General features: G+C 34.2%; 1 protein-coding gene across 1 annotated transcript in view; it reads right to left on the bottom strand.

Moving 5' to 3' along the window:
- Positions 1–27,203, bottom strand: part of LOC133336524 (ecdysone-induced protein 78C-like) — a gene marked incomplete at its 3' end in the record, with an annotated part of 58,704 nt that overhangs the window by 27,432 nt on the left and 4,069 nt on the right. The gene's annotated exons all lie outside the window — the stretch shown is intronic.

The following is a 27,203-nucleotide window of genomic DNA, read 5'->3' as shown; positions in this document are numbered from 1 at the left end:
TTAATTTCTATACAATCAAGATCTTTGGGTCAGTAGAAGAACATAGGGACCACAGGTCCCCAATAATCTTCTAAGAAAAGAATATTTTTAAAGAACCTATATAAGGCGTGGATTTTTTAAAGAATATTTTTTCAAGGTCCCTCCAAGGCGTGGTTTTTTTAAAGAATATTTTTTCAAGGTCCCTCCAAGGCGTGGTTTTTTTAAAGAATATTTTTTCAAGGTCCCTCCAAGGCGTGGTTTTTTTAAAGAATATTTTTTAAGGACCTATATGAGGCGTGGTTTTTTTAAAGAATATTTTTTAAGGACCTATATGAGGCGTGGTTTTTTTAAAGAATATTTTTTAAGGACCTATATGAGGCGTGGATTTTTTAAAGAAGAATTTTTTTAAGGACCTATATGAGGCGTGGATTTTTTAAAGAAGAATTTTTCTAAGGACCTATATGAGGCGTGGATTTTTTAAAGACTATTTTTTGCGTCTTAATGAGGCCTGGATTTTTTAAAGATGCATTTTTGTAAGGACCTATATGAGGCGTGGATTTTTTAAAGAAGAATTTTTGTAAGGTTTTGTAAGAACTGAAGGTCTGCGAATTAGTTTCCATTTGGAAAAGGTAGAGCTGAGGGTTTACGAGAGTCTATAGAAAGGAAGTAGACCGGAGCGTAGGCATGAAATTCTACGGTTTTTTCTATAGAAAAATGTAGGCATGAAATTCTACGATTTTTTCTATAGAAAAAATTAGACCCGAGGGTCTACGCATTTTTTCTATAGACAGAATGCACCCTGAGGCTCTACGAATTTGCTTCTATAAAGAAAAAAGGTCTGAGGGTCTACGAATTTTTTTTCTATAAAAAAAGTAAGCCTGAGGGTCTACAAATTTTTTCCTATAAAAAAAATGGACTTGAGGGTCAATAATTTTTTTTTATAGAAAATAATTTAGACCTGAGGGTCTTTGAATTTTTTCCACAGAAAAAATGTAGACCTGAGGCTCTACGAATTTGCTTCTATAAAAAAAGGCCTGAGGGTCTAAAAATTTTCTTCTATAAAAAAGTAAACCTGAGGGTCTACGATTTTTTTCTTATATAAAAAAATTTAGACCTGAGGGTCTAAGAATTTTCTCTTATAGAAAAAAATGTAGAACTGAGGGTCTACGAATTTTTTCCTATAGAAAAAAATGTAGAACTGAGGGTCAACGAATTTTTTCCTATAGAAAAAAATGTAGAACTGGGGTCTACGAATTTTTTCCTATAGAAAAAATAGACCTGAGGGTCTACGAATTTTTTTCTATGGAAAAAATCTAGACGATTTTTTATAGGGTCTACGAATTATTTTCTACCTTTCTATAGAAGAAAAGGTAGAATTTTTTCTATATTATTCTACAGAAAAATAGGTTGGCCGGATGGTCTACTAACTTTTTCTATAGAAAAAAGGGTAGACCTGAGGGTCTACGAATTTTTTCTATAGAAAAAAAGGTAGACCAGAGGGTCTACGATTTTTTTCTATAGAAAAAAGGTAGACCAGAGGGTCTACGATTTTTTCTATAGAAAAAAGGTAGACCAGAGGGTCTACGATTTTTTCTATAGAAAAAAGGTAGACCAGAGGGTCTACGAATTTTTTCTATAGAAAAAAGGTTGACCTGAGGGTCTACGAATTTTTTTCTATATGAAAAAAATTTAGACCTGAGGGTCTACCAATTTTTTTTTTATATGAAAAAAATTTAGACCTGAGGGTCTACGAATTTTTTTCTATAGGAAAAAAATGTAGACCTGAGATCTATAAATGTTTTCCTATAGAAAAAAATGTAAACCTGAGGTCTATGAATTTTTAGACCTGAGGGTTTTTGAATTTTTTCTACAGAAAAAATGTCGACCTGAGGGTCTACGAATTTTTTTCTAAAGGAAAAAATTTAGGCCTAAGGGTCTTTTTTCTACAGAAAAAAATGTAGACCTGATGGTCTATAGAAAAAATGTAGACCTGAGGGTCTACGAATTTTTTCCTATAGAAAAAAATTTAGACCTGAGGGTCTACGAATTTTTTCTTATAGAAAAATATGTAGACCTGAGGGTCTACGAATTTGTTTCTATAGAAAAACAGTAGTCCTGTGAGTGAACAAAATTTTTCCTATAAAAAAAATAGACCTGAGGGTCTACAAATTTTTTCCTACAGAAAAAAAATAGACCTGAGGGTCTACGAATTTTTTTCTATAGAAAAAATGTGGACCTGAGTGTCTACGATATCTTATTGTCGATCTTTATGATTGTCGTTTTGTGCTTTAATCCTTTTTTTGTTTTTGGTATTTTATATATGCAGGACAGCTTGGATTGGTTTGAGGATATGTGTTTATTTTTTGGTTGGATAAAATATTTGTATGCTTTACAAAACGAAAGAAATGTGTAAGGATACACCTCGTTTAAAATTATGGACCATATAGGACTAAATAAAATGCACTTCCGTAATTTAAAATTTTCTTTTTTGTTTTTGTTTATTTCGTATTCATTGTGATTTTTGTTCGGTTTAGATTTAAAATCGGTGCAAAAATGTATTCTGGGAAATATTCGAGACACCACCACCACCACAGATCACATTTTGCCGTAGACACCACACATGTATGGAAGTTTGAGACAACACCCGGAGGAGACGGAAGCAGTTGGATGGTTATGATGCGGTTGTTATGAGGGGGTGGGTGGGTTGTTTTTGGTTGATTTTGTGGGTGTGTTTGCTGACGTTGACGATGAGGTTGATGATGATGATGCTGGTGTTGTTGTTGCTGCTAATAAAATCCTTTATTTATTTATTTATTTATTCATTTTTTTCTTTTTTTTAATCTTTGAATTAGTTTTCACAACGCCGTTTTAATTTCCATTTTCGTTTTTGAACTAAAAAAGCCACAATTATTTTGAAATCAAACACAACCGTTACAAAATTTTTTTTTTATTTTATCATTTAACGTTCAAGGACATTTGATCTACAAAATAAAAAAAATGAATCCTTTTCTCCCGTTAGCGCAAATATTTTTTTTTGTTTTCGACGTTTCCGTTCCGTTTTGGGGGTTGATATCGACAACGCGTAACGACGTAAAAGTGTAACACAACGTAGGCCAACGGTGAGACAGTCCGCCAAACAGCCAGCTAGCAAAGCGCTGCACAAATATCCACGACAAAAAATCCCGACCGTTTGTAAGAACCTTTGAAGCGTGTATAAGAAGAAGAACACAGAAGACCAACTACTCGGCCAAGCGAAACTCCCAACTCCCTGGCAAAAGAATAGAACGATCAGTCAGTCAGGCAGGCAGCCAGCGAAGAACCAGCTAACCATCCATCCAGTATAGCGGCGAACCAGCCAACCGAGAACAACAACTACAACTCTAACATAGATAGAAAAACCAACTGCAACAACAACAACAACAAGGGAATAACTTTGAAGAGAAGCGAATGCATAAACTTCGTGGCGTTGTTGCTGTTGTGGAGGCCTCTATTTTTCTATGGGATGGATGGCTTTTTCTTTCTATTCTGTTGCTGGCGACTGCGCTGCCTTGGCATAGTCTTCCTGATCGGCAACAAGAGCAGCAGTTCGCTCCTCCGCCAATTTTTTGTTTTCAATGTTCTGGTCTAGGCTGTCTGTCTGTCTGGATGGATGATTGTGATTGTTGCAATTGCGTTCAACGACGCCAACACAAACAACAACATCGGCAACGAGGAAGAAGCTCAGCAGCAACTGCTGAAGCGCTACCACCAACCGTTGTTGTGGTCATGGGCATCATATTTGTCTACTTTATCATTCTGGCTGGGCGATAGGAGGTGGTGTGATAAGGAATGTGAATTAAACAATCAAGAACAGTAAACATGTTGATTTTTTTAGGTCCTTAAAAAATATTAAAAAATCACGCCTTCTTAATATTTTTCAAAGACCCACCACTTCCTCAATTTCTGAAAAAAATTTAAAAAAATCCACGCCTATTTGAGCTACTTGAAAAAATATCTTGAAAGCAGTAAGGAAAGTAATCGGACTGGGCCGACTATATGATACCCTACACCACTTTGGATGTATTGTACATATGTATCCTAACAATTGCACCTCCAAGCTCCGTAAGCTAAGATATGTCGAAATCTAAACCGATTTTCCCGACACTCATCATTCTAGACTCAAATAAGTACGGTTTAGCATATCGTGCAAATCGAGAGATATATAGGGACCTTGGTGCACCATTTACATAAAATCGGACGGACATATATTTGGGAGCTATATCGAAATCTGAACCAATTTTCCCGAAACTAATCACTCATCATTCTCGACTCAATTTAGTACGCTATGCCAAATTTCGTGCAAATTTAATGATATATAGGGACATTGGTACTACCATTTACCTTAAATCGGATGAAAATATATATGGGAGCTATATCTAAGTCTGAAGCGATTTTTACGAAACTTAGCACACGTTATCCTAGACTTAATTCAGTACACTATGCCAAATTTCGTGAAAATCGAATTATATATATGGACCGTTTACATTAAATCGGACGAAAATATATATGGGAGCTATATCGAAATCTGAACCGATTTTCCCGAAACTCATCACTCATCATTCACGACTCAATTTAGTACGCTATGACAAATTTCGTGCAGATCGAAGGATATAGAGGGACATTGGTGCACAATTAACCTAAAATCGGACGAAAATATATATGGGAGCTATATCCAAACCTGAACAGATTTTCAGGAAACTTAACACACATCATTCTAGACCTAATTCAGTGCGCTGTGCCAAATTTCGTGCAAAGCGAAGGATATATAGGGACGTTGGTCCACTATTTACCTAAAATCGAACGAAAATATATAAGGCAGCTATATCCAAATCTGAACCGATTTTCAGGAAACTTGAAACACACCATTCTAGACCTAATTCATTTCGCTGTGCCAAATTTTGTGCAAATCGAAGGACATATAGAAACATTGGTACACCATTTGCCTTAAATCGGACAAAAATATATATGGGAGCTATATCTAAATCTGAACCGATTTTTAAGAAACTTAGCACACGTTATCCTAGACTTTATTCAGTATACTATGCCAAATTTCGTGCAAATCGAATGATATATAGGTACCTTGGTACACCATTTACCTTAAATCGGACGAAAATATATATGGGAGCTATATCCAAATCAAAACCGATTTTCAGGAAACTTGACACACATCATTCTAGACCTAATTCATTTCGCTGTGCCAAATTTTGTGCAAATCGAAGCATATAAAGGGACTTTGGTGCACTATTTACCTAAAATCGGACGAAAATATATATGAGAGCTATATCTAAATCTCAACCGATTTTCACGAAATTTAGCACACATTACTCTAGACTAAATTTAGTACACTATGCCAAATTTTGGGCAAATCGAATGATATATAGGGACTTTGGTATACCATTTACCTTAAATCGGACGAAAATATATATGGGACCTATATCCAAATGTGAACCGATTTTCACGAAATTTAACAAACATCGTTCTAGACTTAATTTTGTACGCTGTGCCAAATTTCGTGCAAATCGAAGCATATTTACCTTAGCATCATTTACCTTAAATCGGACGAGAATCAGTATGGGAGCTATATCCAAATCTGAACCGATTTTCAGGAAACTTGACACAAATCATTCTAAACCCAATTCATTACGCTGTGCCAAATTTTTGCAAATCGAAAAATATATAGGGACTTTGGTATACCATTTACCTTAAATCGGACAAGAATATACATGGGAGCTATATCTAAATCTGAACCGAGTTTTACGAAACTTAGCACACGTTATCCTAGACTTTATTCAGTACACTATGCCAAATTTCGTGCAAATCGAATGATATATAGGAACTTTGGTACACCATTTACCTCAAATCGGACGAAAATATATATGGGAGCTATATCCAAATCTGAACCGATTTCCACGAAACTTAACACACATCAATCTAGACTCAATTAAGTATGCTGTGCCAAATTTCGTGCAAATCGATATATAGGGACCGTTTACATTAAATCGGACGAAAATATATATGGGAGCTATATCTAAATCTGAACCGATTTTTCACAATTTCAATAGGATTCGTCCTTGGGCCAAATAAGTGACCTATGCCGAATTTCATCCAATTCGGATTATAGATGCCACCTGCACTTTGTTTACTATTTAACATGGACAGACGGACATGCATAAATCGACTCAGAAAGTGATTCTATGCATATTTTCAAAAGGAACCATGTGTCTATCTCGTTTTGCCTGTTACAAACATGTGCTCTAAGACATAATACCCTGTACCACAGAGTGTGGAAGACTATAAAAATCCCCGCCTATTTGAGCTACTTGAAAAAATATTTTTTAAAAAATCCAGTCCTTGGTTTTTCTTTAAATTCCTTTCTCTGATTAAATTTCCTTCATTTTCCCATCCGATCCTCGTTCAAGAACCTTTGGAGAGCGTGTGCATTCCCTCTTTATGGATCATATCATGCTGCAATGGTTTTTGCTGTTGTTGTCAATGACTTTTCCTCGTTTGCAAAAAATAAACAACAACAACACGAAACACACAACTATTACAACAGAGAGTAAGCAAAGACAACAACAACAACAAATTTATCTATTAGAGAATTTTCTTTTCTCCACTTCTAATCCTCATTTGAAAACAACAACATCAAAAAACTCTCAACCAGCTCTCCAAGAAAGTGAAAAACACCAACTCCAACGGGAAAGCAGCATTAGAAACTGCACACCTACTTATCGCCATGCCAGCGAACTTCATAGAAAAGAAAACCTCACGAAATGAAAAAAAATAGAAGAAAATTTGCAGAAAAACCAGAAGAAGGAGAAGAAAAATAGAAAAACAAATTCTTCTGCTACCTTGACAGAGCAATGAACCACTGGCGGCACTGGCAGACAACGTTCCGCGTTCATTGCCCAGTGAAAACTCTCTTTCTTTGGTGAGGTGTGTGAGTGCACATGTGTGTGTTGAGTGGTGAGAGTGTGTGTGTGAGTGTGCCAAAGAACTTTTTCTTTTGTCCGTCCGATGCGGCGGTATGCTAGTTGGCTGACGTCTACGCTACCGTTGTTGTTGGCGGTGATATTTTCATTTGATATTTGTTGTTGTTTTGCTTTTCATTTGCAGTATTCTGCCGATCTCATGTGTCATTGTTAATAGTTGCCATTGTGGATTTTCCATTTCTCTTCTTTTTTATTTCTACAGCCCGTAAAACTTGACGCAACGACGACAACAACAGCTAGCCTAGCCTTGCAGCACTATCTCTATTTTGTCTGTCAGTGTGTCCGTCCGTCCGCCTGCCATCCAAGTTACAAGATCAACAGCGTTGGGAAAAGCTGGCAAACAAAAAAATGTAATAAGAAGAAGTGCAAGTACTTTGTGGGGTGTTTCCGTGGTTGGGAAATATATTTGAAAATCCATAAAAAAAACACGCCTTAAAAATTTTTCTTTAAAAAATCCACGCCTTAAAAATTTTTCTTTAAAAAATCCACGCCTTAAAAATTTTTCTTTAAAAAATCCACGCCTTAAAAATTTTTCTTTAAAAAATCCACGCCTTAAAAATTTTTCTTTAAAAAATCCACGCCTTAAAAATTTTTCTTTAAAAAATCCACGCCTTAAAAATTTTTCTTTAAAAAATCCACGCCTTAAAAATTTTTCTTTAAAAAATCCACGCCTTAAAAATTTTTCTTTAAAAAATCCACGCCTTAAAAATTTTTCTTTAAAAAATCCACGCCTTAAAAATTTTTCTTTAAAAAATCCACGCCTTAAAAATTTTTCTTTAAAAAATCCACGCCTTAAAAATTTTTCTTTAAAAAATCCACGCCTTAAAAATTTTTCTTTAAAAAATCCACGCCTTAAAAATTTTTCTTTAAAAAATCCACGCCTTAAAAATTTTTCTTTAAAAAATCCACGCCTTAAAAATTTTTCTTTAAAAAATCCACGCCTTAAAAATTTTTCTTTAAAAAATCCACGCCTTAAAAATTTTTCTTTAAAAAATCCACGCCTTAAAAATTTTTCTTTAAAAAATCCACGCCTTAAAAATTTTTCTTTAAAAAATCCACGCCTTAAAAATTTTTCTTTAAAAAATCCACGCCTTAAAAATTTTTCTTTAAAAAATCCACGCCTTAAAAATTTTTCTTTAAAAAATCCACGCCTTAAAAATTTTTCTTTAAAAAATCCACGCCTTAAAAATTTTTCTTTAAAAAATCCACGCCTTAAAAATTTTTCTTTAAAAAATCCACGCCTTAAAAATTTTTCTTTAAAAAATCCACGCCTTAAAAATTTTTCTTTAAAAAATCCACGCCTTAAAAATTTTTCTTTAAAAAATCCACGCCTTAAAAATTTTTCTTTAAAAAATCCACGCCTTAAAAATTTTTCTTTAAAAAATCCACGCCTTAAAAATTTTTCTTTAAAAAATCCACGCCTTAAAAATTTTTCTTTAAAAAATCCACGCCTTAAAAATTTTTCTTTAAAAAATCCACGCCTTAAAAATTTTTCTTTAAAAAATCCACGCCTTAAAAATTTTTCTTTAAAAAATCCACGCCTTAAAAATTTTTCTTTAAAAAATCCACGCCTTAAAAATTTTTCTTTAAAAAATCCACGCCTTAAAAATTTTTCTTTAAAAAATCCACGCCTTAAAAATTTTTCTTTAAAAAATCCACGCCTTAAAAATTTTTCTTTAAAAAATCCACGCCTTAAAAATTTTTCTTTAAAAAATCCACGCCTTAAAAATTTTTCTTTAAAAAATCCACGCCTTAAAAATTTTTCTTTAAAAAATCCACGCCTTAAAAATTTTTCTTTAAAAAATCCACGCCTTAAAAATTTTTCTTTAAAAAATCCACGCCTTAAAAATTTTTCTTTAAAAAATCCACGCCTTAAAAATTTTTCTTTAAAAAATCCACGCCTTAAAAATTTTTCTTTAAAAAATCCACGCCTTAAAAATTTTTCTTTAAAAAATCCACGCCTTAAAAATTTTTCTTTAAAAAATCCACGCCTTAAAAATTTTTCTTTAAAAAATCCACGCCTTAAAAATTTTTCTTTAAAAAATCCACGCCTTAAAAATTTTTCTTTAAAAAATCCACGCCTTAAAAATTTTTCTTTAAAAAATCCACGCCTTAAAAATTTTTCTTTAAAAAATCCACGCCTTAAAAATTTTTCTTTAAAAAATCCACGCCTTAAAAATTTTTCTTTAAAAAATCCACGCCTTAAAAATTTTTCTTTAAAAAATCCACGCCTTAAAAATTTTTCTTTAAAAAATCCACGCCTTAAAAATTTTTCTTTAAAAAATCCACGCCTTAAAAATTTTTCTTTAAAAAATCCACGCCTTAAAAATTTTTCTTTAAAAAATCCACGCCTTAAAAATTTTTCTTTAAAAAATCCACGCCTTAAAAATTTTTCTTTAAAAAATCCACGCCTTAAAAATTTTTCTTTAAAAAATCCACGCCTTAAAAATTTTTCTTTAAAAAATCCACGCCTTAAAAATTTTTCTTTAAAAAATCCACGCCTTAAAAATTTTTCTTTAAAAAATCCACGCCTTAAAAATTTTTCTTTAAAAAATCCACGCCTTAAAAATTTTTCTTTAAAAAATCCACGCCTTAAAAATTTTTCTTTAAAAAATCCACGCCTTAAAAATTTTTCTTTAAAAAATCCACGCCTTAAAAATTTTTCTTTAAAAAATCCACGCCTTAAAAATTTTTCTTTAAAAAATCCACGCCTTAAAAATTTTTCTTTAAAAAATCCACGCCTTAAAAATTTTTTCTTTAAAAAATCCACGCCTTAAAATGTATTCTTCCACGCTATCGATGGGGATCTTTTTGTCTTTGGAAAAATAGTATGGAAACACCCATATCCTGACTAATAGTGAAAAAACTCATAGTTCTATAGTCTATTCATGGCTATTTCTTATCTCTGAGCTTATGCAGACAGCCAAAGCACACATATACTCTGAAGCTATAGCTCTTGTTGGCATGTATGCGTGTATGTATTTGTGAGAACCGTTAGCAGGCAATGCCTTATAATGAGAAGAAGGCAATGTGTGTAATTACGAGTCGAACATAAACAACTCAAAAACCGAACCCAACAAACCGGGAATACTGAGAACCAGAGGGAGATTTCAGAGAACTTCACAGCAGATACCCAACAGGCTGTCTGCGGGAGTTGTAGAGCGAGGGAAATAATTAGATAATAACAACAAATAGAAGAGGAAATATTTGCAAAGATAAATAACAATAGACGGACGGACAGACAGACACACAGGAAAAGTTTCCTTTCACATGGGTTAAAAGAAAAATTAAGTGAAAATGTAGAAAAAAGAAAAGAAAATGAAAGAAACAATTAAGCAAAGTATTTTGACATTTTCTATGTTATGTTAATGTCAAGCGAATGGTATGGAATAGGAAGATAGAAGGTGAATTTCTTTCTTGGGTAAATACTAAAGATCAAGATCATGTGAAGGTTAAAGACAAATTCAAGGGGAGGGAGTTTAAATTCGCGGAGAAAAATAGAAGATGTCGAAATATTTGGACAACCCTTTTTTCTTAAAACCGTTACATTGGGAACGTTAGGACAGCATATTTCTATTGAAAATCTATTTACATTTAATTTGTAGAGTTGCCAGGTCCGAAACCCAAGCTTATTGAAAAACCTTAAAAAGATATTTTAAAAAAAATCCACGAATTTTTGAGGTAATTGAAAAACATATTTTGAAACCAGCAATAAAAGTAGTAAAGTCGGACTGGGCCGACTATATGATACCCTTCACCACTTTGGGCATATTGTAAATATATGTATCCTTACAATTGCATGTCAATGTTGCCTCGAAGGACCTATGATAAATTTAATTTCATTCGGGCAAATTTAGAGTCGTCTGCGTACCATGGGATAAATGTATGGATTTATAGCAAAATTGATACACGCTATTCGGTACGACGCACTGTTTAATTTCAATCAAACACCCATTCGAAATACATATGGAAGCTATGGCTGGATCTGCAGCAATTTCAACAAAACCCAAAAACGTCATTCAAATCTCAATTTAATACTAAATTTTGTGTTAATCGGACAAACATTAGGAGTTTGATGCATCATTTATGTAAAATCGGACGAAAATATATAAGGGAGCTATATCTAAATCTGAACCGATTTTCACGAAACTTAGCACACATCATTCTAGACTCAATTCAGTACGCTATGCCAAATTTAGTGCAAATTGAGAGATATATAGGGGCTTTGGTGCACCATTTACCTTAAATCGGACGAAAATATATATGAGAGCTATATCTAAATCTGAACCGATTTTCTGGGAATTTAACACACATCATTCTCGACTTAATATAGTACATCATGCCAAATTTCGTGCAAATCGGAATAAAAAAGGGACTATGGTGCACCATTTACATAAAATCGGACGAAAATACATATGGGAGCTATATCTATATGTGAACCGATTTTCTCGAAACTTGGCACACATCATTCTAGACCTAATTCAGTACTCTATGCCAAATTTCGCGCAAATCGAAAGATATATAGGAACCATTTAACTTAAATCGGACGAAAATATATATGGGAGCTATATATAAATCTGAACCGATTTTCTCGAAACTTGGCACACATCATTCTAGACCTAATTCAGTACTCCATGCCAAATTTCGTGCAAATCGAAAGATATATAGGAACCATTTAACTTAAATCGGACGAAAATATATATGGGAGCTATATATAAATCTGAACCGATTTTCTCGAAACTTGGCACATGTCATTCTACACTCAATTCAGTACTCTATGCCAAATTTCGTGCAAATCGAAAGATATATAGGAACCATTTACCTTAAATCTGACGAAAATATATATGGGAGCTATATATAAATCTGACCCGATATTCTCGAAACTTGGCACACGTCATTCTAGACTAAATTCAGTACGCTATGCCAAATTTCGTGCAAATCGAAAGATATATAGGGACTTTGGTGCACCATTTACCTTAAATCGGACGAAACTTTATATGGGAGCTATATCTAAATCTGAACCGATTTTCTCGAAACTTGTCACATATCATTCTGGACCTAATTCAGGACGCTATGGCATAGCGTGCAAATCGAAAGATATATAGGGACTTTGGTGCCTATATCGGACGAAAATATATATATGGGAGCTATATCTAAATCTGAACCGATTTTCACCAATTTTAACAGGGTTCGTCCAAGTGGACGGACATGCAAAATCGACTCAGAAAGTGATTCTATGCATATTCTCAAAAGGAACCATATGTCTACCTCGTTTCCTTTTGCCTGTTACAAACATATGCACAAAGACATAATAACCTGTACCACAGTGTGGAGAAAGTCCGCCTGTTTGAGGTTCTTGAAAAAGTATTTTTAAAAAAAATACGTAATTTTTATAAAATCGACTTTATTTTGGTAGTTGAAAAAATATATTTTTAATTCCGTCTAGTTGATATTAGATTGTCCTCCCAAAATGGTATCTCAGCTCCCTTACTCCTGTCTTGTTTGTCATTTAAAACTCATGTTAGCTCCTAGCCCATAACTGGTTATTCATAGCAAAAAATCTGCAAAAGTCAATGATCACTAGAAAGTCATGTTACATACGAGTGGTACTTGAAGTTATGGGCTGGGATGGTCGGAACTGAGAATATGTGTTCTCCCTGAACCATAATGAGAAGGAAAAGTAAATGTGTATATTGACGAGTTAGTTTGTTGTTACTCTAACTCAATTCAAATATTGTCTCGTCGATTTGCGAAAGTAGGAAATTGAAAATAACAAATCATTAACTCGTTCACGCATGCATAATTCCACTAACACATTGTTGTTGTTGTATGTAGACTCAAGGCGTTTCGCTTCCCCCTGATCGTCTTGAAGCTATTACACAACATAAATGGAGAAGTCATTTTCTTTTCCAAAAAAATTAAAAATGCTACCGACAGCCAGGCATAATCAAACACAAATGTTCAACAAATGCATCATCATCAACATAATCCTCTCACCCCTCTTTCGCCTAATCAATTTCTCTTTACTGGAGGAGGATAATGAATTCGCATTTGAATTGGATTCGATGCAGATGATTATGAAAGTAAGGAAAAGAAAAGTTAACCACAAACCCAACCACCAACATTCAAGTCATTTCGCCTACATTGTTGTAGTGCTGTGATGGGATGGCGGTGAAGGCGACTCCATGCTTCGACTGCAACACACAACCCAAACTACAACCACAGCAACAACATGGCCAACATGCAAAATGTCTTTCTATCTTTCTTTGTTGCAAATAATAAATTTTTCCAACGCTTTCCCGGTTTTTTGTCGTTGGTGGTGTTGTTGTTGTCATTGCTAAATATCAAGTTATTTTGTTGTGAAGTCAACCGCAGAAGATTGTTCATGGGACAGTGGTTAAAAAGAGATAAAAAAAATAAAAAATTTTAAAGACCAAAATATGCCTAGATTTAAAAAAAAATTGTTCAAGGCTCCAATTAGGCGTGGATTTAAAAAAAATATATATTTTAAAATGTTACTCGCCTACGCCGATGACATCGATATAATGGGTCGAAAATTGCGAGCGGTAACAGCCACCTTTGAACAAATGGAAAAGGAGTCTGCCAAAGTGGGTCTGGCAGTAAACGGCGAGAATACCAAACGGATGGTATCAACGCGCAAGACGTGTAGTATATTCGGACCAACTGTGGAACTTGAGAACTACAGCTTCGAGGTAGTTAAATACTTGATATACTTTGGAACCGCCATAAATAAAACGAATGACATCAGTTTTGAAATTCGGAGAAGGATTGTGATGGTCAATAGATGCTACTATGGTCTAAGTAAGCAGATTAGAAACAAGGCCACCTCCCGCCAGACCAAACTCACACTTTACAAGATGCTGATACTACCCGTGCTATTATATGGATCAGAAGCATGGGTACTTGCGCAAGCAGATGAGGCAGCTCTTGGGGTGTTTGAGAGAAAAATTCTCCGAAAGATCTACGGGTCGATCTGCGTCGACGGTGAATATCGGCGTCGAATGAACCACGTTGCAGCTCAGTCGTATTGAGCTGCAACGACTACGGTGGCTAGGCCATGTTGTGCGGATGAATGAAGATGCCCCAGCTCAATAGGCATATACAAATGAGCCTACTGCCTACCTAATCCCATAGAAGGGAAAGGCCACGAATTAAGTGGAAAGACCAAGTAGAAAACAACATCTTGGAAGGTGGTCTTCCAAATTGGTGGACTTGCGCACAAGACCGACGCGCTTGGAAATCTTTTTTAAGCTCGGCTTATGGAACAACCGTTCTGTAACAAGCCAGTTAATCAATCATATTTAAAAATAGGCAGGGATTTTTTTAAGACAAATAGTTTTTTAAATGGAGTCGTGAAAACCATTTTTTTCCTAAAATTCACACTTGAAAAACTAAATTTTTGTAAAGCCTCTAATTCCACACCTCCTTTGAAAAAAAAATATTTTTTTGGATTAAAAAAAAATATTTTTTTAAAGAAAGCGTGGATTTTAAAAAAAACATTATTTCAAGTGACTTTTAAATAGGCTTGGAGCCTATTTTGAAAATATATTTTTTAAAAAATCGACTTGAAAAAAAAATATTTTTTTAAATGCTCGCCTATTTTTAAAACATTTTTCTTAAAAAATCCACTTGAAAAAATATATTGTTTTAAATTCACAAATTCTTTGAAAAAAATATTTTTCTCAAATGCGTTGATTTTTACAAATATATTTTTATATTTTTATACACAACTATGTTGTCAGGGTATTATAGCTTTGTGCAGCTCCAAGAGTTTGTGACGCCGCGAAATATTGGTCCCTGACCCACCTTTAAGTATACCAATCGTCATATCTCGACTAGCTGAGTCGATCTAGACATGTGTGTCCGTCCGTCTGTCCATTATAATTTGTAAACACGATACAGTTCACAGTTGTGGACCAATCTTCACAAAATTTTGCAAGTAGAATGGGTTCTGGCCAATGAAGATCCCTATTGTTTTTGGTAAAGATCGAGTAATATTTAGGGGATGAAATGGATCAAATACTACAATTTTGTCGGTTTATCTGGTCTATTTCTTACGTGGAGAAAGAGATCGGGCCAAAGAATAAGCATGTCTGTTTCAATAAAGACCGGTCAATATTTAGCGGGTCAAATAGACCTTGACTTTTGTGTGAAAAATTACAACATTTGTATTTATAGCGTATATATTTATCCCTGAAGTACATAGACCCGAGAAGTTGATAGTATATCCAAGAGGAGTGGCTGACCTTTAAATTGCTACCAGTTATATTGTCGTATGTACTCGGATGTGGGAGTTACACATAAATATTTAAAGGTGCTTACGTATTCAGATATTCGGGTATGTTCTGGAACTCACGGTGTGTTCTTTTCACTTCACACATACACTTCACCTCAGAAGCTACCTCCTGTTCTGCTCCTCACGTGAATTGAAATTTTGAACTGCGACAAAAATAAACGTCGACATGGTACTTTGCAGAAATAGTGTTGCCATACAATATAAACTGTATTCGATTTGTACATTGTTTCTATTATATGTTAGTAATTTTGTAAATTCTAACGATAATTTTATAATTATTTTTTAATATTTTATTATTCGCAACAAAAAATATATGTATGAAAAACTCTGTAATATCATTAATTTGTTAATTGATTTAAGGGGAACATTTGTTAACCCTATCTTCTTCGGCCTTACTTCAAATCAGCTGTTTATGTCAAGCAAAAAATTCAGTTGAAGAAAATTCAAGACAAACCTTAGTATCTATTTAAATTTTGTTTTAATGGCGTTTCATCTATATTTTGTGATTTTAAACAAATTATACGCAATAAAAACATATTATTCTATCACCATGTCGTTTTTTTATTTCAAAAAAGATTTTCGGGTATGTTCTGGAACTCACGGTGTGTTCTTTTCACTTCACACATACACTTCACCTCAGAAGCTACCTCCTGTTCTGCTTCTCACGTGAATTGAAATTTTGAACTGCGACAAAAATAAACGTCGAAATGGTACTTTGCAGAAATAGTGTTGCCATACAATATAACTGTATTCGTTTTTAACATTGTTTCTGAATTTTTTAGTAATTTCGTTAATTCTAACGACAATTTTATTATTATTTTTTAATATTTTATTATTTGCAACACAAAATATATGTATGAAAAACTCTGTAATATCATTAATTGGTTGATTGATTTAAGGGGAACATTTGGTAACCCTATCTTCTTCGGCCTTACTTCAAATCAGCTGTTTGTGTCAAGCAAGAAATTCAGTTGAAGAAAATTCAAGACAAACCTTAGTATCTATTTAGAATTTGTTTTAATGGCGTTTCATGTCCTTTTTGCGATTTTAAACAAATTATACGCAATAATAACATATCAATCTATCATCATGTACGTTTTTTATTTCAAAAAAGATTTTCTTTTATATGAAAAAACATGAATACACCCGACTCTCACTATGGAAATGTAAGTGTAAAGAATACACCTCAAATGGGTGTAAAGTGTGTTACAGAACACCTCGGCGTGTGTTCGATACACTTCTGCCGTTGAAGTGAATTCCGGAACATGCCCGTTTATTTTATATAGAAAAACATGAATACACCCGACTCTCACTATGAAAATGTAAGTGTAAAGAATACACCTCAAATGAGTGTAAAGTGTGTTACAGAACACCTCGGCGTGAGTTCGATACACTTCTGCCGTTGAAGTGAATGCCAGAACATGCCCGATTATTTAGTAACCCATTACCACACTATAGGGCGGAAATATAGCGATGATCGCTTTGAAATTTTCCATGAGGTTCCAGTTATTGTCAAGTACAACGATCAGATATAATTTTTGTGATGAAGTGGACCAAAACTTAGTTTTTTGTGTTTTTCCGACTCGACCTATAGGCCACAATTTTAAGTCGAACAAATTTTCCATGAGGTCCCAGTTATGGGTCAAGGACAACGTCTATAATTTTCGGTGATGATCAGATAATAATTTTGGGATGAAGTGGACCAAGAACTTAGTTTTTTTGTGTTTTTCCGAGTCGACCTATAGGCCACAATTATAAGCCGAACATCACAACACAATCCACGGTGAAGGGAATCTGGACAAGTATTTACAGTACTAAATATTAGTAATATTCGGAATATAATCGTGCAAGAAGGTGCAAATATCACGAAATATGGCCAGAGTTCCGTGGTAGTTGTGTAGCGTATCGTATGGTCGGCCCCGTCCGACTATACTGCTCCCCTCACTGGTTTAAACATATTTTTCAAAGGAGGTGTGGATTTTTTAAAATTATTTTTTAAGGCCTTTAAACAAATATATATTTTTTATACCCTTCATCACACTGTGGTACAGGGTATTATATCTTTGTGCATATGTTTGTAACAGGCAAAAGGAAACGAGATAGACACATGGTTCCTTTTGAGAATATGCATAGAATCACTTTCTAAGTTGATTTATTTATGTCCGTCCGTCCGTCTGTCTGACCATGTTAAATTGTAAACAAAGTACAGGTCGCATTTATGATCCAATATGGATGAAATTTGGCACAAGTCACTTATTTGGCCCAAGGACGAACCCTATTGAAATTGGAGAAATTCGGTTCAGATTTAGATATAGCTCCATGCATGCACCAAAGTCCCTTTATATCCTTCGATTTGTACGAAATTTGGCATAGTGTACTGAATTGAGTCAAGAATGATGAGTAGTGAATTTCGGGAAAATTGGTTCAGATTTCGATATAGCTCCCATATATATTTTCGTCCTATTTTAGGTTAATAGTGCACCAAAGTCCCTATATATTTTTCGATTTGCACGAAATTTGACATGGCGTACTGAATTAAGCCTAGAATGATGTGTGTTAAGTTTCGTGAAAAACGGTTCAGATTTAGATATAGCTCCCACATAAATTTTCGTCCGATTTTATGTGTATCAATTTTGCTATAAATCGCTTTTCATAAATTTGCCCCATTTTTTAAGGCCTTTAAACAAATATATATTTTTTATACCCTTCACCACACTGTGGTACAGGGTATTATATCTTTGTGCATATGTTTGTAACAGGCAAAAGGAAACGAGATAGACACATGGTTCCTTTTGAGGATATGCATAGAATCACTTTCTAAGTTGATTTATTTATGCCCGTCCGTCCGTCTGTCTGCCCATGTTAAATTGTAAACAAAGTACAGGTCGCATTTATGATCCGATATGGATGAAATTTGGCACAAGTCACTTATTTGGCCCAAGGACGAACCCTATTGAAATTGGAGAAATTCGGTTCAGATTTAGATATAGCTCCCATATATATTTTCGTCCGATTTTAGGTAAATGGTGCGCCAAAGTCACTGAAAATCATTCGATTTGTACGAATTTTGGCATATCGTACTGAATTATGTCTAGAATTATGTGTGTTAAGTTTCGTGATTCCGATATAGATATAGGATAGCTTCCATATATAATTTCGACCCAATCATGTTAAGAAAATTTAGCATAGGTTGCAGAATGGCATGTGTAGGGATTGAAGTTAGTCGGTTTACATATAGATAAAGATCACATATGTAAGTTCGTTCAATTTCATGTCAATTTTCCTTCGAAGAGGCGACGTCTGTTAGGATACATATGTAGAATATACCCAAATTGGTGAAGGGTATCATATAGTCGGCCCAGTCCGACTTTACTACTTTTCTTACTGGTTTTCATTTGCCTTTTTTCAAAATATTTTTTTTTTTTACACAGACTTTGAACCACTGTCCATCATATGGTATCTATCAATTATTACTGTTGTCGTTTGTTGTTGTCTTTGCTTTTCTTTATTTTTTGAAGTTGCAAAATCGTAAAAAAACAACACAAACAACAAAACTATCTTTGAACCAGGAAGAAAAATTTTCGAGTAGAGTGCATTGGTTTATTTGTCGTGAGTTGGGTTTTTTTTTCTTTTTCTTTTCCTTTTTGTTTTTCTTCATTCATTTCGCTTTTTAGTTTTCTTTTTGGTCGTAGTTGATTTTCTTTAGTTTGTTGATATTTTCTTAGGATTTTACAGTGGTGGTGGTGGTAGTAGTAGTGATATTTGTAGTAAAATATGTGTGTATGTATAGGGCGAAGTCATGAGATTGTGTAATAGTGAAAATCGCCAATGTTACATGAAGAAGAAAAAGACAAAGTGAAATGTCTTTGGGAATGGGTGGAACAATAGTAACAAGATCAAGGGATTGCCATTGTGAAAGGCGAATTCCAAAGGGGACGTATAAGGGATTTTTTAGATATTGGGGATTTTACACAAAATTGGTGTGAATTTTTTTAAAAAATATTTCTTCGAGTATAAAAATCAACGTGAATTTTAAAAAATATATTTTTTTCGAGTATAAATATGGGTTGGATCTTTTAAAAAATATGGAATACAATATAGTTTTTCAACTATAAAAATTGACGTGGATTCTTTTAAAAAATAGTTTTTCAACTATAAATCAGTAAGGAAAGTAGAAAAGTCGGACTGGGCCGACTATATGATACCCTTCACCACTTTGGGTATTTTCTACGTATCCTAAAAGACGTCGCCTTTTCGAAGGAACATTGACATGAAATTGAACGAACGAACTGAATGTGTGATCTTTATCTATATCTACACCGACTAACATCAATTCCTGCACATGCCATTCTGCAACTTATGCACTGTTTACCATTTAAACTCAATCATACACCCATTGATTATTTGGTGTGCAATTAACATGAATAAGTCCAAATTATATATGGAACTATGCTATATCTATATTTGAACCGATTTCAAGGAAACTTGCCAGCGATTAATTTATATTAACTTCAGAACTTTGTGTCAATCGGCCTAGCTATGGATCGTTTCACGAAATTTAACGCACGTCATTTTAGCCATAATTCAGTACGCTATGTCAAATTTCGTACAAATCGAATTATTTTCAGAGACTTTGGTGGATCAATTACCTAAAATCGGATGAACATATATATATGGGAGCTATACCTAAATCTGAACCGATTTTCACGAAACCTGCAACACATCATTCTAGACTTAATTTAGTACGCTATGCCAAAATGGGTGCAGGGACTTTGGTGCACCATTTACCTAAAATCGGGCGAAAATATATATGGGAGCTATATCTAAATCTGAACCGATTTTCACGAAACTTAACACACATAATTCTAGGCTTAATTTAGTACTCTGTGCCAAATTTACTGCAAATCGGAAGATATTTAGGGACTTTGCTGCACCATTTACCTTAAATCGGACGAAAATATATATAAGCGCTATATTTAAATCTCACCCGATTTCCACGAAACTAAGCACACATCATTCTAGGCTTAATTCAGTACGCTATGCCAAATTTCGTGCTAATCGAATGATATATAGGGACTTTGGTGCATCTTTAAATCTCACCCGATTTCCACGAAACTAAGCACACATCATTCTAGGCTTATTTCAGTACGTTGTGCCAATTTTCGTACAAATCGAAAACTATTTAGGGACTTTGGTGCACCATTCACCTAAAATCGGGCGAAAATACATATGGGAGCTATATCTAAATCTGAACCGATTTTCACAAAATTTATCACACATCGTTCTAGACTTAATTCAGTACGTTGTGCCGAAATTCGTGCAAATTGAATCATTTTCAGGGATTTTGGTGCACTATTTACCTAAAATCGGACAAAAATATATTTGGGAGCTATATATAAATCTGAACCGATTTTCACGAAACTTTGCACACGTATTCTAGACTTTATTCAATACGCCATGCCAAATTTCGTGCAAATCGAAAGATATATAGGGACTTTGGTGCACACATCATTCTAGACGTAATTCAGCACGCTGTGCCAAATTTCGTGCAAATCGAGAGATATATAGGGACTTTGGGTGCACAATTTACATTAAATCGGAAGAAAAATATATAGAAGCTATATCTAAATCTGAACCGATTTTCACCAAATTTAACACACATTGTTCTAGACTTAATTCAGTACGCTGTGCCGAAATTCATGCAAATTGAATGATTTTCAGGGATTTTGGTGCACAATTCAAAAAAATCGGACGAAAATATATATGGGAGCTATATCTAAATCTGAACCGATTTTCACGAAATTTATCACACATCGTTCTAGACTTAATTCAGTACGCTGTGCCGAAATTCGTGCAAATTGAATAATTTCCAGGTACTTTGGTGCACTATCTACCTAACATCGGACAAAAATATATATGGGAGCTATATAAATCTGAATCGATTTTCACGAAACTCTGTACACGACATTCTAGACTTAATTCAGTACGCTATGCCAAATTTAGTGCAAATCGAATGATATATAGGGACTTTGGTACACCATTTAGATTAAATCGGACGAAAATATATGTGGGAGCTTTATCCAAATCTGGACCGATTTTCAGGAAACTTAACACACAAAATTCTAGACCTAATTTATTACGCTGTGCCAAATTTCGTGTAAATCTAATGATATATAGGGACTTTGGTGTACCATTTACCTTAAATCGGACGAAAATATATATGGAAGCTATATCTAAATCTGAACTGATTTTTCCCATTTAATAGGGTTCGTCGTTGGGCCTAATAAGTGACCTATGACCCAAATTTCATCCAAATCGGATCATAAATGCGACCTGTACTTTGTTCACAAAAATACATGGACGGACGGACATGCGTAAATCGACTCAGAAAGTTATGCTATGCATATTCTCAAAAGAAACCATGTGTCTATCTCGTTTCCTTTTGCCTGGTACACACATATGCACAAAGACATAATACCCTGTACCACAATGTGAAGGATATAAAAAGATGGTTATGTAGGGACGACCCCAAAAAGGGGGGCGAATATTAAAAATTTTTGGTAGGGGAATTTGTTACCCTATACGACTACAAAATACCAAATTGCAGCGAATTTGGTTTAAAAACGCACTCAAGAAACCCAAAATACCGAAAATTGGCGGTACCCTTATATAGGGGGCTATCCGAAACAATGGACCTATATTTATGATTTTTTGTGGAAAGATATGATACCTATTAAGAACTCAAAATACTCTGTTACAGCCAATTCGGTGGAAAAATACGATCAAAACCCCCAAAATACTGAAAATTAGGAGGTACCGTTATATGGGGGCTACCAGGAAAAGTGGACCTATATTTATAATTTTTGTGGAGACATTTAGTACCCAATAATAAGAACCCAATGTAGCAAATTTCAGCGAATTCGGTTGTAAAACGCGCTCAAGAGCCCCAAAATACCGAAAATTGGAGGGTACTGTTATATGGGAGCTATGTCTAAACGTGGACCGAACTTCGAACTTGAGCTGCCTTTATCCCATTTCTGCTAAGAATTCCCATTTTCCCAATGATCTCCTGACTTGTTATTATTGTTGTTGTTCGGTTTCCCTCAGCAACACACCGTTATACAAATTCTTGCCTAGTTTCTAAAAACAACATCAAAACAGCGACAATGGCAGCAGCAGCAGCAACAACACCAACAACAACATCAGCAATGACAACAAAATATCAGCGAAAAGAAAAAAATCCCACTTCTAAAGAAACAAGGAACTAGAACCGAACCACCACTCACTCGTTCAACGAACGAACTATGATTTGTTTTTTTTTTTAAGTTCAATGACTCGTTACAACAACGTCATGGGCAAAACAACGACGACAATATCAACAACAACAACAAACTATGACTGCAACTCAAATGCGTTGCTTGTACAAAACTCTCTCACACACACGCACCCATACAGCCACAGTGAGGGAAAACAAAATGCATCACTCACTCCGCATGGAAGACAGAAGCCTTCAAATCTGTCAAGGGCGGGACGAGGAGGAGGAGGGAAGTTGAAGAAAATTTATTGCAAAAATTTACTTGACATAGACATCATAGTGTAGTTGGTATTGTTGTTGTTGTTGCTGCTGTTGATAGTGAAATGTGTTGTAAACAATTATTGCAAATCAACAACAGCAGCGGCAACAACAACCCACCAGCAACTTACTAAGAACGATAACGGCAACAACAACAATAGTCAGTGAACCAGCAGCAGCGTTTAATAAAGACGAAGAAGATTTCCAATAAGTGAAAAAGAACAAAAACAACAAATCATAGATAATTTTCTATTACTTTACTGGCTGTGACACGGACTGACTGACGGACTGACGTCCAGTGATGATGTTGATGATGATGTGACTGGCATACATGTGGGAGTCATGGTTTTTCCTGGAGGCATTTCCAGGGTTAGAAAATTAAATTTGCTTACACACGCTCGTAAAATTTATAACAACAACAGCAACAAGAAAGCTATAAACATTTTTCGTTTCTTGTTAAAATTGAATTTAATGAGCAATGTAATAGTGGGCATAATGGCACTGGTCACTAGGTAGTTCCTGGAATGTTTTTGCCTTAGAGATTAATGGCCAAAAATTTATAGCTGACGGCTCGCTTAGCGTTAGAAATAAAAATAAATACATATCTTTTAAATCCACTAGCATTAATATATGATTAAAAAAAATCCACACCTATTTTGTTAAATTAAAAATTAATATTTAAAAATCCCAAATAACCCGCCAAACACTACTGAAGTTGTAGACGAGGCACGGTCATACTGTTTGGTTTATTGCTTTAACTAGCAATACCAACAACAACGTTATGTGCATTCGTCACAAAGTGACGACACATAGCAGTGGGAAATGTATTGTAGTTGTCGGTAAATGCCTTGTTGACCACGAAGTCAGGCGCCAACGAAACGAACTTCTCATTGGGGTCGTATCGCTGGTAACGTAAGAACTTCGAATTGTCACAAGAGACATTTGGGTTTGAAAGGTTTTTTGTAAAGAAGCTATTAATAGCTTCTGGGGAGAATATCCCAACAAAAAACTAAGGGAACTGATGAGGATCAGTGGCGAGATCCGAAACTATAGTCTTCCCTGCCTTACCCCTCGGCGGACAATGCCATACATTCCCCACTAATAAATAGTTGTTTTTTATAAAAACAACAAACTGGGATTAAGCCTGACTATTTTGCAAAAACGGAATTTTTTTATTAAAAAAAATACTTTAGTTATTTTTGAAATTATTATTGGAATGCATAAAAATTGTTTAACGAAAGAAAACGATCACCGAATTCTCTCTGCGCCCTTACAACCAAAAAATTAGAAGTATATAATGGCACTGCAAAAGTGGTTTACGCAGATAAAGAACTAGATTGTCATATACAAAAATGTGGTTACGGTTCGGAAAAAATTTAAACCGAGATTTTAAGAGCGCTGTTCAAAGGTGCCCCCTCTCCCCTATGTATCCTAACACATATACAGTTATCCTAAATCCAAGTGACAGGATTCCAACTCTATTGGTTCACCAACAATTCAAATTTTACCAAATTTAGTACACTCCAAATGTCAGGATTCCAACTCTATCGCTTCACCCAAAATTTAAATAGTACCACATTTGTACAAATTTCACAGTGATCCTAATTCCAACTCGATCGATTCATTGTACCAAATTTAGTACACAGTAGTACGAATTTCCAAAACTTCCTACTTAACCCAAGCCTTCACCCCTTAGAGTGATGTTTAATTCATGTTTCAAGATTCCAACTCTATCGGTTCAACCACAATTCAAATTGTAATAAATTTAGTACACAGTAGTACGAATTTCCAAAACTTCGCACATACCCCAATCCAAACCTCCACAGTGATCCTAAATCAATATTTCATGATTTCAACTCCATCGCTTCACACACAATTCGAATTGTACCACATTTAGTACACATTAGTACAAATTTCCAAAACTGCCAACATATCTCAATCTCACACCCCAACACTGATCCTAACTTGAAATTTCAGGATTAAAGCTCCATCGGTCCACTAAAAAAATTAAATTGTACCCAATTTAGTACCCATAAGTATTAATTTGCTAAACTGAATCCTGACTCTAATCCTACATCCCTACAATGATCCTAATTCCAAATTTCATTGTTCCAGCTCTATCGGTTCACCCAAATCCAAATTGTACCAATTGTAGTACGATTTAGTACTTTTCGTATACATAAGTAAAAGATTTACAAAACTACGTACATATCCTAATCCTACACTCCGACGGTAATGTTAGTTTCAACTTTCAGGATTCAAGCTCGATTTGTACCTCCAAATTAAATTTGTACCAAATATAGTATCATATAGTACTTTTCGTACACATGAGTGCACGGTTTAAAAACCAACTCCTTATATCGACCCTACTTCCCAACCCTAATTCGCATTCCAAATTTCAAGTTTTTAGCTCTATACATTCACATGCTACGAAATTGTACCAAATTTAGTACATTTCAGTACTTGTAGTTCGAATGTCCAAAAAACTGAAACTTATTTAAAATTTAGGAGTTCTAGCTCGTTCTGGTAGTCCTTGAAAAAATAATCTTTAAAAAATCCACGCCTTTGGTAGTCCTTGAAAAAATATTCTTTAAAAAATCCAAGCCTTTGGTAGTCCTTGAAAAAATATTCTTTAAAAAATCCACGCCTTTGGTAGTCCTTGAAAAAATATTCTTTTAAAAAATCCACGCCTTTGGTAGTCCTTGAAAAAATATTCTTTAAAAAATCCACGCCTTTGGTAATCCTTGAAAAAATATTCTTTAAAAAATCCACGCCTTTGGTAGTCCTTGAAAAAATATTCTTTAAAAAAATCCACGCCTTTGGTAGTCCTGGAAAAAATATGCTTTAAAAAATCCACGCCTTTGGTAGTCCTTAAAAAATATTCTTTAGAAAATCCACGCCTTTGGTAGTCCTTGAAAAAATATTCTTTAAAAAATCCACGTCTCTGGTAGTCCTTGGAAAAATATTCTTTAAAAAATCCACGCCTTTGGTAGTCCTTGAAAAAAAATATTCTTTAAAAAATCCACATCATTGGTAGTCCTTAAAAAAATATTCTTTAAAAAATCCACGCCTTTGGTAGTCCTTAAAAAAATATTCTTTAAAAAATCCACGCCTTGTGTAGTCGTTGAAAAAATATTCTTTAAAAAATCCACGCCTTGTGTAGTCGTTGAAAAGATATTCTTTAAAAAATCCACGCCTTTGGTAGTCCTTGAAAAAATATCCTTTAAAAAATCCACGCCTTTGGTCCTTGAAAAAATATTTTTTAAAAAATCCACGTCTTAATGGGACCTTGAAAAAATATTCTTTAAAAAATCCATGCCTTGAAGAAAAATAGCTTGAAGAAATATTTTTTAAAAAAATATCCTTTGGTAGTCCTTGAAAAAATATTCTTTAAAAAATCCACGTCTCTGGTAGTCCTTGAAAAAAATATTCTTTAAAAAATCCACGCCTTTGGTAGTCCTTGAAAAAAATATTCTTTAAAAAATCCACGCCATTGGTAGTCCTTAAAAAAATATTCTTTAAAAAATCCACGCCTTTGGTAGTCCTTAAAAAAATATTCTTTAAAAAATCCACGCCTTTGGTAGTCCTTGAAAAAATATTCTTTAAAAAATCCACGCCTTTGGTAGTCCTTGAAAAAATATTCTTTTAAAAATCCACGCCTTTGGTAGTCCTTGAAAAAATATTCTTTTAAAAATCCACGCCTTTGGTAGTCCTTGAAAAAATATTCTTTAAAAAATCCACGCCTTTGGTAGTCCTTGAAAAAATATTCTTTAAAAAATCCACGCCTTTGGTAGTCCTTGAAAAAATATTCTTTAAAAAATCCACGCCTTTGGTAGTCCTTGAAAAAATATTCTTTAAAAAATCCACGCCTCTGCTAGTCCTTGAAAAATATTCTTTAAAAAATTCACGCCTTTGGTAGTCCTTGGAAAAATATTCTTAAAAAAATCCAAGCCTTTGGTAGTCCTTGGAAAAATATTCTTAAAAAAATCCACGCCTTTGGTAGTCCTTGAAAAAATATTCTTTAAAAAATCCACGCCTTTGGTAATCCTTGAAAAAATATTCTTTAAAAAATCCACGCCTTTGGTAGTCCTTGAAAAATATTCTTTAAAAAAATCCACGCCTTTGGTAGTCCTGGAAAAAATATATGGTCCATAGTGGGACCTTGAAAAAATATTTTTTAAAAAATCCACGTCTTAGTGGGACCTTGAAAAAATATTCTTTAAAAAATCCAGGTCTAAAAAAATGGCTTGAAGAAATATTTTAAAAAAAAAAATCCGCTTTGGTAGTCCTTGAAAAAAATCTC

Source organism: Musca vetustissima, unplaced genomic scaffold, assembly GCF_032173495.1.
Source record: "Musca vetustissima isolate MV318-11 ecotype Yass unplaced genomic scaffold, APGP_CSIRO_Mvet_v1 utg126972, whole genome shotgun sequence".
Classification (NCBI taxonomy): domain Eukaryota; kingdom Metazoa; phylum Arthropoda; class Insecta; order Diptera; family Muscidae; genus Musca; species Musca vetustissima.
This window is presented reverse-complemented; position numbering and strand designations above follow the sequence as displayed.